The sequence below is a fragment of the Brassica napus genome, chromosome C9 (assembly GCF_020379485.1).
Source record: "Brassica napus cultivar Da-Ae chromosome C9, Da-Ae, whole genome shotgun sequence".
Lineage (NCBI taxonomy): Eukaryota > Viridiplantae > Streptophyta > Magnoliopsida > Brassicales > Brassicaceae > Brassica > Brassica napus.
Window position 1 is genome coordinate 14858480 of NC_063452.1, and position 13958 is coordinate 14872437.

The 13958-nt window shown below is 37.2% G+C and overlaps 1 pseudogene; it reads left to right on the plus strand.

Annotated features, from left to right (window-relative positions):
* The first annotated feature begins 3801 nt into the window (after positions 1-3801).
* LOC125592487 lies at positions 3802-12924 on the plus strand (annotated as a pseudogene).
* Positions 12925-13958: the final 1034 nt, after the last annotated feature.

Consider the following 13958-nt stretch of genomic DNA (forward strand, 5'->3'; position numbering starts at 1 on the left):
CGTGGTGCTTGTCGCAGTCCATATATCGCCTTCTTAAGCTTGCAAACGTAGTCCTTCTTTTCTGGATCTTTAAAGCCCAATGGTTGCTTCATAAACACGGTTTCCTTTAAATCACCATGTAGAAACACATTCTGAACATCCAATTGCCTTAATGGCCACTTTTTTGTGACTGCCACATGTAAGACTGTCTGTATTGTAGCAGAACGGACTACTGGACTGAAGGTTTCAATAAAGCCGATACCCTCTTCTTGCTCATTACCCCGTGCCACAAGTCTTGACTTCAACTTCATCACTGTACCATCAACATTCCGTTTGATTTTATGAACCCATTGACATCCTACAGGATTCTGACCATCTTCTGGTGGAACACGCCCAAATGTCTCAGTCTCTTCCATATTACCCATCTCAACTCCCATAGCCTTATTCCAACCGGGATGTTTCAATGCTTCTTTCAAAGATCTTGGTTCTGTAAACTCATCTTTCACAGTAAACAAGGCATAGCGTGGGTTTGGTTTCACTATGACTGAGCGAGCCCGAGTAACCATTGGATGAACAGATGGTTCCTGAACAACTTGCTCTACTGGATCTTGTTGTTAATAAACAGGAGTAGGAGGAGCAACATTGCCATTATGAACCAGACTAGGTGGAGGCAGGGGTGGTGTAGCTACAATAGGTGGAACAGGGTTGTCTCCAACAGGAGGAGAAACGTGATGACGCGAGGGGAGAATCTCCTCTTGAGAAAGGGGTGGCGTAGATTCAGACACCACTGGAGAAGCTGCAAGATGAGCAGCTCTCCAAGCATTTAACAAGGCAGACTTTGTATCCTTGTGAAAGCTTCTATAAATATCTTCAAAAGGAAAAGTTGTTTCATCAAACAGAACATGGCGACTTAAGAAGACTCGCCCAGTTGGAGGATAGTAGCATCGATATCCTTTGTACTTGTCGTTATAGCCAAGAAAGACACATGCTAAGGACTTTGGATCAAGCTTGTTCTGCATGTAAGGACGTAGTGAAGGAAAGCACTTGCATCCAAAGACCTTAGAGCTGTATACACCGGAGGGAAGCCAAACAACATCTGATAAGGACTCTTGTGGTCAGGAAGAGGAGAAGCAGGTAGAAGATTAATCAGAAAGACTGCAGTAAAGAAAGCTTCAACCCAAAACTGTTGAGGAACACGGCCATGATACATCATTGTAATGCCAAGTTCTGTCAAATGCCGATGTTTCCTCTCTGCTAAACCATTTTGCTGAGGCGTGTGAGGACAAGAGATGCGTTGCTGAATACCGGACTGAGACAGAAGCATCAAGAACTGCTTACTGAGAAATTCTCCTCCACCATCACACTGAAACTGTAAGATTTTACTCTGAAATTGATTCTCTATAAGTTGCTTGAAACTGACAAAGAGTGAGTAAAAATCTGACTTTTGCTTCAATGGATACAACCAAGTGAATATTGTGTGATGGTCAATGAAGATAACATAAAACTTAAATCCTTGATTAGAAATCACTGGGCTTGGACCCTACAAATCACAATGTATACGCTCCAAAGAGCGTGAAGAAACAAAATCAGACTCAAGAAAGGGAAGTTTACAGCTTTTCCCAAAATGACATGCATCACAAACAGACTTGGCACTTGCCTTATTCAAAATGATTGCCTTATTTCTAGAAAGAAGAAAAAGAATATCCGAGTGAGCATGGCCAAGCCTCTGGTGCCAAATCTTCTCACAAGCAGCTTGCTGACGCGTAGAGTAGAAAGCCTGAAACCGGGTATCCTTCAGAATATAGAGATCTTTATGCCTGTGACCTTGAGTTATCACCTGCTTTGTCACCTTGTCCTTAACCAATACAGATTCATCATCAAATGTAAATTCACACGGATAATCTGAGGTGAGTTTTGATACAGAAAGCAATGATTTAGTTATAGCTGGACACACTAGAACATCATCTAAAGGCAGAATACCTTTTGGCGTGTGCAGAGGAATATACCCAATGTGTGTGATGGGGAGATAGTCGCCATTTCCAACTATAACCTGATCGTTACCAAGATAAGGCGCAGAAGATTGCAGTTGAGATCCATCATTTGTGATATGAGCAGAAGCAGCTGAGTCTGGAGACCATTCTTGACCAGAGAGCTGGACTTGATCATAGAGTTTCATAGTTGTTATCACATTGTGAAGGTTCTCTGGAGTCTGAAACTGTTGATCAAATCGGTTGTAGCAACGATCAGCTGTGTGACCATATCGACCACAGATCTGGCAGGTTGGTCTGGAACCGGAGTTGCCTCCTGAGAACTGTTGATGAAACCCTCTACCTCTGGTTGAGTAGGAACCAGAGCCATGTCCTCTGTTTCCTTTGTTATTGAAGAAACCACGACCTCTGTTGGAGTATCCTCGACTGGTATGAAAGGCTAAGTGAGGTGTCGGAGTAGCAGCCTCATTGTACACTTTTAACTTGTCATCGAAGTTGACAAGTTTAAAGATGGCATCTTCAAAGGTTGCATTAGGAGAGGAGTCCATAGAATGCTCAATAACTGTACAAATAGACTCATACTCACGACCAAAACCGGTGAGAGCAGCGTAAATCATCTCTTGTTCAGACACAGGACATCCAATAGAATCAAGTTGATCACAAACAGATTTAACCTCGTTCAGATACACAGTCATGGTCTTGTCTTTCTTTGACATACCTTGTGGATTCCTCTGAAGATCGAGCTTGCGGGTAGCGGAAACTCGATTGTATTTCTTCCCAAAACTGAACCAGGCGTCCTGAGCGGAGGTGAGACTATACACGGAACGAAGAGCTTCTTCTGAAAACAACCCAAACAGCCAAGCCATAACCAACTGGTCGCGCCGAATCCATTTAACAAACTCAGGGTTAGCTTCCTCTATCACAACATCACCATTTCGGACTTGAACAGTTGGCGACGGACGAGGAGAGGACCCGTTGATGAACCCTAGCAGCGATTGACTGGAGAGAAAAGACTCGAATTGTGTCTTCCACAAAAGGTAGTTTGTGGAAGAAAGCTTCAACGTCACGCATTGTGAAATGCTCAGAGATGGAGTGGAGATCTGATCTGGTGGTTCGGCCATGGCTCAGGATTTACTTGCTGAGCTCTGATACCATGTGAAACACAAGAATATGGAAGGAGAAATCACTTTACTGAAATGCTTTTTTGATATTCAACTTAAGACCAACGTTACAACCCATCATCTATTTATACAAATATGTCATCCTTATCTCTAGTACGCCCTAACACCTGATTGGAGCACGTCGAATCTATTGGTGGTGACGATTTGGTGAGCTGGAAATGAGACCGTTGCAGTCAAGCCGTGCACACTCCTTCGTCGTGTATCTTCCTCTCCCACGCCTTGAGCGTGTTTTTTCTCCACCTGATGATGGGCTTCCTCATACATTGCATTGGGCTGAGTAAGTGATAATGTGATGGGCTCAGTTTGGTTAATAGCAAGTAAATGAATTAAACCAACATGTCTGTGGTTCAACATCGTCCTCTTTTTAGCATCATTCATTCCCTGAAAACAAACACCAAATATCATCATTTATGTACTTAGTTGTCAATTATTTTCTTCCCAATATGATATACTCATTATATTTATCCAAGGTACCTTTGGCTTTATTTTAGAATAGCACCGATTATATAGTTTTAGTTTGACTACATAAACCTCACAAGCCACCACTCTTTTTTTTTTTTTTTTTTTTATCACTAAGCCACCACTCAATTCACATTATTTATTATTACTTCCCATTACCAATTTACCCACCACCATTAACACAAAAATAAAAAATGCATAACCAGATCGACTCCTTACCGGTAAGATCCGACCCATCAGCCGACTCACAAGGTCTAAGGTCAACTCCAGCCAGACGGTAAAACGGTAAGATAATGTTGAATTTTATGTTTTTTCTCTCCAACGAGACTGTAAATATGACGGCATTATAGTATGATTCTCTTTCTTGCTACAGTGGCACGCCATATTTGGTGGTACACTGTAGCAACGGCAATTTTTTCTTTTTCAAAACTGTTTTTTTGTTAAATCAAAACTGTTTTTTTTTTGTTAAACAAAAACTGTTATTTCAGTATTATCTAACTACATTTGATTTATATTACCTTTTTTATAGTTGCATCAGTTATTTTAAATAAAAATAAGTTTACCATAATTATTTTGTTATCTCTTAAGTGTAAACATTGAAAATTTAAAATACATAACAAATTTTAATTTAAACATTGAAAATTTAAATTACGAAATTAAAAAGTAATATTTTAATATAATATATTTACATTTGAAATCTATTAATATTTTAATATAATATTTTGTTATATAATATATTTATATAATAATTATTATTTATTAAAACTAAAAGAATATTAATAATATAATTATAAAGAATATTCTTTTTGGTGTAATATTTGGTGTTGTGGTTGGATACTAAAAAAAATTTAATGCTAAAATTATACTAAAATGGTGTGATTTTGACACTAAAATAGTGTTATGGGTTGGAGATGTCCTAAGAAAGCTTCACAACAAGAGTCTTTAAACTCATATATGCCATTTTCTTATAACTTTTGTATGTTAGGCAATGTTTTTTTTCATCTTATGGATCAGTCTGCGTCCTCACCAACCCCGTGTCCACATCCACGAGTTCTCATATAAGCAACCTTCAAGATAACGGCTCATAACCAAAAGAACGTTGGCGTTTACTACGACACCGTGGAAGTATCCGTTTACTACAGAGAAATATGGGTCGGGTCAACTAAACTCAGGGTCCGAATGGTAACCGTGGTTTTGGTAATATAAGCGGTGCGGAATTAAAGTACGGTACGGTCCAACCGCAGTTCATGCGGTTTGCAGGACAAGTGCGGATTTGAAAAAAAAATAGTGCGGTTTTGATAAAAAAAAGTAGTGTGGTTTTGATAGAAAATAATGTAAAATAAAATATATTAATACGATTAGAAATTAAAGTTATTTGTTTAGTGATAATGTCATCATATTTTTTATAATTTTAAATTTTAAATCTGATTTGCAATATAATTTCTGATTTATAAATTTTCTTTTTAATATAAGTTTAACTAAAAAAATTATTTTTACAATACAAAATACAAATTAAATTTTTAATATTTTTAAAAAAATTAAATAGAACTAAAAATTTTGTACATAATTTATATTTTAAGTATTCTGGATCACCGGTTTTGGGAAATTTATACGAATTGTAATAATATTTTTATTTATCTCTTATAAAATATAAAAATGTTTGATATTTGTTTAAATTAAATATTTGGATATTAATGTTAAAAAGATGTAAAGTATTGTTTGAATGCTATAATAAAGATATAGTGAATACAAAAAAAACTATACTGTATAGTTTCTTTATTAATTAAGATGTGTAATGAAAACCCTATATGTTTGCTTCATATAATTTATCAAAATCAAGAAAGATTATTAGCCTTATTACAACCCATTTTTAAACATACTAGTGTTATAAATCAATTGGTGGATGTCCATAACCGGCCCGGTCCATAACGGTCCATACACTTAGAGAGAGAGACGGCCCAACCCTAGAGAGAGAGAGGCGGCCGCGAGACTTGGAGAGCAGAGAGAGGCGGCTACAACTTGCCTATTTCCTAATTCGTTTATGTTTATGATTTGTAATCTTTCCTATTATTGTATTTCCATTTATCTGTCTTGTAACCCCTATATAAAGGGAACACTTATTCATTAATAATATACAAAAACTTACAGTTCTAAATCCTTAAGTTTGCAACAAGTTATCAGCACGATAGCCTCTAACACCCTGAGCCTAAAACCAAATCGCTAAAACCCTAAAACCCTAAATGAAAAGGAATCTGCCTCGGAACTTCGAAGAGGCCGTTCTCCCAAACCGTGAGGACCCAGAAAACAATCAAGATATCAAATCGAAGCCCTGGCCGAGACAAATCAGTCAGTGTAAACCGCTTGTCGATCTGACCACCGACGCGCCCTCACGCACAGATATAGTGCGCGCCGATTTGCTTTGAAACCCTAATCCGAACCCGACGATACCGACGAACCCTAATCCATTCGCGACTCTGTTCCAGCTCGCATCCAAGACAGCTCGTGTACAGCTCGAGTCCCAGCCAGCTTGCGTCCCGATCGTGTCTAAGCTCGAGGTTCATTCTTGGTGGTCCGGTTTCTACAAACAACTAAACTAAAGGTATTTCGAATTCTAAGAACATAATGAATCGAATTTGGTTGATTGTAAAGAATGAAACCCTAAAATATAATCTCTAAGATGAAAGCCATGGGATAATAGATCAATCCCTAAGCGAGTAAATCAAAGCTCTATAAGTTCGATCCCCAAACCCTAAAAATCGAGATTGATCCATTGATCAATTAAAATCAGAACCTTAAAGGTTTTGAATCTCAAATCAAATCCATTTGATCTAAGATCAAATTTTCGAAATCCCTAAACCCTAATTTGAAAACTATTGATTAATTAAAACTGATTGATTGAGGTTGAATTTGATCATCCTGAAATTGAAATTGCTTGTTAATAAAATCGAAACCTTAAAACCCTAATTCTGAAAATCGATTTTGATTGTTTGAAATTGAACATTGATTGGTTGATTTGATCACCTAGAACTATTGTTAGGATTGTTCAAACTCGAATCTGATTGTTTAGGTTGTTTAAACTAAAACCCTAATGACCTAGTTTAGATTATTTTAAAATCGAAATCTGAAACTACATATTAGGTTAAACTGTTCTAGACTTGATCATACTCGTGGCCGTGTGGCCTTGTTGCATTCATACCATTACTTAATCACATTGATTGATTGCAATTACTCTTAGAATTTATTCTAGAAATGGTGTTGAATTGAATCAAATAGCCGTGTGGCTTGATCTTTGCTTGGCCGATAGGTTTGCTTGTTTTGATTGCATCATGAACTGATAGAAACAAACCATGTTAGGATTGCAATTACACGACAAACTAAATGCATAAAAACGAACTAGTTTGCATCCATGGCCGTGCGGCTTGCTCATTGGCCGTGAGGCATAGATCTTGGCTGTGAAGGCTTGTTTGATTGTTTGAACATAAAACCCTAATCGTTTAAACATTAAAAACTATTCCTAAATGATCTAAAAATATTAATCTATAACTTCAGATGTCGAAAATCAACAACCTTGATTTCGCTGCCCTAAATCTATCTGGAGACAATTACCTTCAGTGGGCGCTCGATGCTAAGATCATCCTGAAATCCAAGGGACTCGGTGAGTGTATCACCGAGAACAATAATGCCAATGAAAAGGATCGTTACAGAGCCATCTTGATCATTCGTCATCATCTAGCTGAGAGTCTCAAGGATCAATACCTAACCATTGAGAATCCACTAGATCTTTGGAATGAATTGAAATCGAGATATGATCACCAGAGAACGGTGATCTTACCAAAAGCTCGGTTTGATTGGACGAATCTGAGGATCCAAGACTTTAAGTCTGTGGACGAATATAACTCTGCACTGTTTAAGATTGTTTCTAAAATGAAACTGTGTGGTGAAAGTATTACAGAACAAGATATGCTTGAGAAAACCTTTTCCACTTTCCATGCAAGCAATGTGCTGTTACAACAACAGTACCGAGATAAAGGTTTCAAAACCTATGCTAATCTTATTTCTTGTCTCTTGCTCGCTGAGCAGAACAATGAATTACTAATGAGAAACAGTCAGATGAGACCACTTGGATCAGCCCCACTACCTGATGCACACGCTACAGAGGACAATAAAGAGTCCAACCACGTACAAGGAAACGGCCAGCATGGCCGTGGTCGAGACAAATCGAACGGACGTGGCCGCGGTCGAAGATCCTTTGGCCGCGGGCGAGGAAATTGTCGAGACCATGGACGAGACCATGGCTCATTTGGACGAGGTCATGGTCGTGGCCGTGGATCTTCTTTCAAACCCCAACACTCGACTAAATCAGAGAAATACGTGTGCCATTGATGTGGAACGATCAATCATTGGGCTAAGTCTTGTAGGACTCTCAAGCATCTAGTTGACCTCTATCAAGAGAGCTTGAAAGGGAAGAATCCTGAAGCCCATATGACTTACCAAGATGATGAAAACGACTTCAATCATGAGAAGGACGATCTTATGGATTATGAAATTTTAGATTATCTATAAAAAAACTGAAGATTGATTTCGACATTTGTAATCTAAATTCTATGTTCTTTGTTTTGATTTTTTTCATTTCTATGTTTTTCATTTCTATGAACTTGTTTTATTAAAACTTAATAAAAGGAATGAATGATTTTTGAAAACGCCAATATGATTTGCGGGTATGGTACACATTAAGGGCTATGGCCAGATATGTATAAGGGCAAACATTTAGATGCTTTATATTCACCCAGAAAAACCCACTGAGATTATATAGAGATATAAGAATGAATGGTTTCCATATTGAAACTATGGGCGAAGGAAACAAAGAGTTCCTTCAGATATATGTATAAAATCGCACAAGGCCATAATGAGTCCTAAAAAACTATACATGCATTCTCTATTGATCTAGACTATGCCAAGATCAGTATGATAGAGGCAATAGTCATGGTAACCAGAATGGTTTACCCACGAAATTATACACTTTATGGTATGACCGGATTGGCCATCCTGGTCCAAAACATGATGCGAAATTGATATTGGAAAGGGCACAAAGAGTTATCCCATAGAATCTCACGTGTGTAGCATGAACACAAGGGAAACTCATTAGGCCATGATGTCCCAAAGCACTTAAAGATTATAGTATGTCCATGAGGGGGCAGTGAGGACAAATCCGTACATGTCCATACTATATATAGCTTGGCTGAATCTTTTTATAAATCTGTATTGGCCATTACCCATAGGTCCAAACTCTCAGTCCAAGGCTTGGGGACACACGAATTTACATGCATCTTAACTAATAAGCATCAGACCATTAAGTGAGCATAGATATTCCAATCTCAAATTTATTACGGGTCATGAGCCAGACATATAACATCTTGAGATATTTGGATAAGTCACCACAAATATATGTGCCGTCTAAGATGGATCCTTAGAAGAGGATGAGGATGGGGATATATGTTGGATATGAATCTCCCACAAATAATGTAGTACCTTGAGCCAAATATGAGTGATCTATTTAGTGGCCAAGAACACGGATTGCAAAGTTTAATGGATCCGACTATCCAACATTAGGGGGAGAGAATAATAAGCTGGTAAGAGAAACAAAATGACATCGACCATCATTGTCTTGGCAAGATCCTCGGACTAAAGAATGTGAAATAGATGTCCAAAGATTATACATTTACAAAGCTAGCTAATCAAATGCCAAACACATTTGCTGACCCAAAAAAGAATCACTAAGTCATATATAAACCAGCTTGTAAAGCACCAACTAAATTGATGTCTAAGAGAGACACAGTCAAGTTGCTACAGAGTCTATACAAGATAGACCAATAAGTTCCAAAAGATAAGAATCCTCGAAAACAAAAAGAGAAAGGTGCATAGAATGATAAAAAAAAATCCGAGTTCAAGGAAACCATACCAGACATAGAGATAAGGCCGGCCGGCTCTAAGGTACAAGTACCAAACAATGTAGCTTGGGACGCCAAGCTGCAAAGTATTAAAGGTCCTGATAATAATGAATCTCAATCGATTATATCATGTCTGGAACATAATGAAACACAATAAGGAATGTCGACATAAGATGATACAAGGTAGCATTTGAATTTATGAATATAAGCGAAGATCATGAACCCACGTCAATATAAGAGTTTGCACTCGTAGAACAGATTGAATGGAAACGTGGGGTTAAATAGTTTAAAGAAGAAAAGCGTATTTGACCATATGATTAAGACGCCATATGATGTTAAAACCAGTGGATATAAATGGGTCTTGTGAGGAATAGAAATCGTGAGATATAAAGCTAATGTTGCACAAGGATTTTCACAAAGACCAGTAATAGATTATGAAGAGATAAACTCCCATGTGGTGGATGCAACTACTTTTAAGATTTCTCATAAGTCTGGCTATATAAGAGAGAAAATTATACTTGCAGCAAACTGATGTAGTGACTGCATATTTATATGGTCCACTGGATAATGAAAGTATTAGAGGGTATTGAGCTGAATGTACAACAAGTTCTCGAGAACAATATTGATAATCATCGAAATATATGATCTGAATATCCTAGGAACCGCTGGATACAATTTCTCAAACGGTTGAATACCTTAAGAAAGAATTCGAGATGAAAGATCTCGGGAAAACAAAATTTTGTTTGGGATTACAACTTGAGTACATAAATGATGGGATCCCTGTGCATCAGATGACATACACTGAAAAGGTACTCAAGAGATTCAATATGGCCGATTGCCATTCTCTGACCAGTCCCATGGTCGTGAGGTCTCTCGGCATGGACACTGACTCATTCCGTCCCAAGATGGGCGATGAAGATGACCTAGGTCTCGAAATGCCATATCTCAGTGCCATAGGAGCTTTAATGTACTTGGCAACTCACACACGGCCTGATATAAGCTTTGTTGTGAACCTACTATATAGGTTTAGCTCCTGTCCGACCCAGAGGCATTGGAATGGGATCAAACATGTTCTTCGTTACCTACAAGGAACAAAAGACTTGAGTCTATATTATACTAACCATAACAAAGATGGTTTAGTTGGCTTTACTGATGCTGGTTATTTATCAGATCCACATCAAGCTCGATCACAGACATGATATGTCTTTACACATGGAGGTACGACCATATCATGGCGTTCCATGAAACAAACCATCGCGGCCACTTCATCTAATCACTCGGAAATCTTGGCCATACATGAGGCCAGCCGCGAGTGTGTTTGGTTGAGGTAGATGACCCAACACGTCTGAGCTGATTGCGGGATGGCCGAGTACAAAAAGCCAACCGTGATGTATGAGGACAATGCTGCGTGCATTGCTCAGGTCAAGGACGGTTACATAAAAGGTGATAGGACGAAGCACATATTGCCTAAGTTCTTCTTTACTCACGAGCTTCAGAAAGCCGGTGAGGTCCAAGTCGTCCAAGTACGATCCAGTGACAATTCAGCTGACCTATTCACCAAGGCACTTCCTACCTGCACGGTCAGGAAGCTCACGCATCAGATTGGGATGCGTAGGCTGAAGGACCTCCACTGAGGTTCACATCAGGGGGAGTAGTACGTGTTGTACTCTTTTTTCTTCATCATGGTTTTGTCCCACTGGGTTTTCCTGATAAAGTTTTAATGAGACAACATTAAGCGTATTACAATCCCTGTATAGTTATGGCATCCAAGGGAGGAGTGTTATAAATCAATTGGTGGATGTCCATAACTGGCCCGGTCCATAATCGGCCCATACACTTAGAGAGAGAGACGGTCCAACCCTAAAGAGAGAGAGGCGGCCGCGAGACTTGGAGAGGAGAGAGATGCGGCTACAACTTGCATATTTCCTAATTCGTTATGTTTATGATTTGTAATTTTTCTTATTATTGTATTTTTATTTATCTCTCTTGTAATCTCTATATAAAGTAAACACTTATTCATTAATAATATACAGAAGCTTTACAGTTCTTTAAGTTTGCAACAACTAGTACCTTTTAGTGTACATATTACTGCATGTAGATTAACTTTAACTTTACATTATCTAGACCAAATATTGAATGCTTTTCATGCTTTGTTTAGAAAACCGCAGAGATTTTTTTTTTCTTTTGGAAAATCGCAAATTGGTTAATAAATAGGTGATTGGTGAATTAATGCGGTTTTCAAAATCCGCACCTAAAAACCGCACTTCAACATGTCGCCATTCACTCACTCATTCACTCTTTTGCCAGGACTCGAAGACACACGAGCTGGATCGAATGAGCCTTACGTAGTTACGTGGGCCATCAATGGCAGTGAATAAGGACCGTTGGATGGAGATGGGGCGAGACAGGAATCAAGGGTAGGTAGTGTTCTGTTTGGAGGTGTTGTCCGTGATACGGTTTAAGGTGTACATGTGGCACAATAAGAGTCATATTGAGGTCGGTTGGGACGGCTTGTTGCTCAGTGGGAGCAAAGACAAGATGTCCAATTGATTTAACTAGACTAGATGTGTCACATTTGCATTCATTCAATATATCGGCTGTATCTTAATTGATGGATTGTAAAGTGGAAAAGGTATTCAAAATGTTGCCAGTTCAACAACATAAATATATATTGATCTAATTTTGAATTCCTATTTCCAATAATGAGAATTTATAGCCGAGTCGCATATACTAATAAAAGTATAAGATATTTATGGTTGGATCAAAGTATAAGCACGACCCAGGTGACTTCCCAAGAGCCAAACAGTTGGAGATTACAAAAATGTTATTACGAATAAACGATTACGACGTTTTACCGGAAAATGCACAACACTTTAAATATCTCATAAAATAAAGTGCATGAAAAGCATTCAATATTTGGTCTAGATAATGTAAAGAACCTGTTTGGTCTAATTTAATAAGAAAATAGACGTAGAGCTTAAGAGATGTTTTTATGTTTTCTCCAGACAATAAGACTTGAGTAATATTTTTTCAATTCGCCACATGGCTTGATATATAAATTTATACAAAGACAAATTGTATATCTGTCCAAATAATAATTGTAACTTGTAAGATTAACTTTCCCATAAGTCCTTTCTCAATAAAAAAAGATTAACTTTCCCAGATTCAGGTTCAGAGGCCTAAATCATCTATATAATATTCAAGCAGTATGCGTTAATATTTTAATACATTTTGTTAATTGTAGAAGTGATTTAAATCTCCGTGATCACGATGGACATGTAGAAAATGTGGGGACCCAAAGTCTTTGTGCCACAGTATTCATTTTAAGATTTTAAAAGTGATTTTAATGAGATAAAAGTGTTTTTCTAAAAGAAAAAAAATATCAAATTTTGAGACTAGTATAAATATGAGGTTAAATATAAAGCTAAATATTGTAAATTTATTCATTCACATAATCAATATACAAACTTTAAGCGGATATTTACCTCAACTGGAAATTTTTTAAATCTTTTTGCTGTTTTCAAAATTTATTTGTGTTTGTTCACAGCGCGTTGTATCTCAATGTCGGTTCAGTATGCTAATCAAATGTTACTAAAGATCATTTACATATACATATATATTGTTCATGATGAAATAATTTAAATAGTTCCCTCTGATGGTTTTCTATTACCTGATATCTAGAATTAATTGAGTAACGATTGGGTATTGAGTATGTGTTCGTTTTCTTAGGGGTGAAGTGCGATCTACTATACAGATTAAGGAGATGTTTCTAGGATAGATTATTCTACACAACCTTAAGGACCAGTGAGAGAGAATATATAAGAGATTTACATTTCTAAGATTTTTATGTCTAAATCATGCATTTTTTAATGAAGAATTAAAGGACATTTACACCAAAAAAGGGCTATTTTGTAAGGTTCTCTGTTTTTGTTAGGCAGCCGTTTAAGAACAAAATAATGTTCGGAAGCGAAAACCAATTCTTTGAACCGAATTTTCACATTATTTTTTTAAATATTTTGTTTGAAGCCCGTATAGACTAACGTATCTATGTTTTTATGAGGATATTCTAATAAACAAAACGATTGGTATTGTAAGTTGTATAATAACTACATAATTATAAATTGAGTTTTCTTTTCTTTTTGAGAAACTTTTAAATAAGTCTAATAATTACAAATAAGTAGATGGGTTCAAAACGAGAAACGATCATAAAACAACAATTCATTGTGTTAAAGGAAAGAAAAAATAAGTAATGTTATGAACCAGATTGTGGATGGTTCATAACCAAGAGATTATACCATCAGTGGTCCAAAAAAAAGAGAGTCGGCCAGCTTTTCATTTTCCTTATGTTTTTATGTTTTCTCTTTTCCTATTTGGATTATGATTTGTACTTTTTCCATTTATCT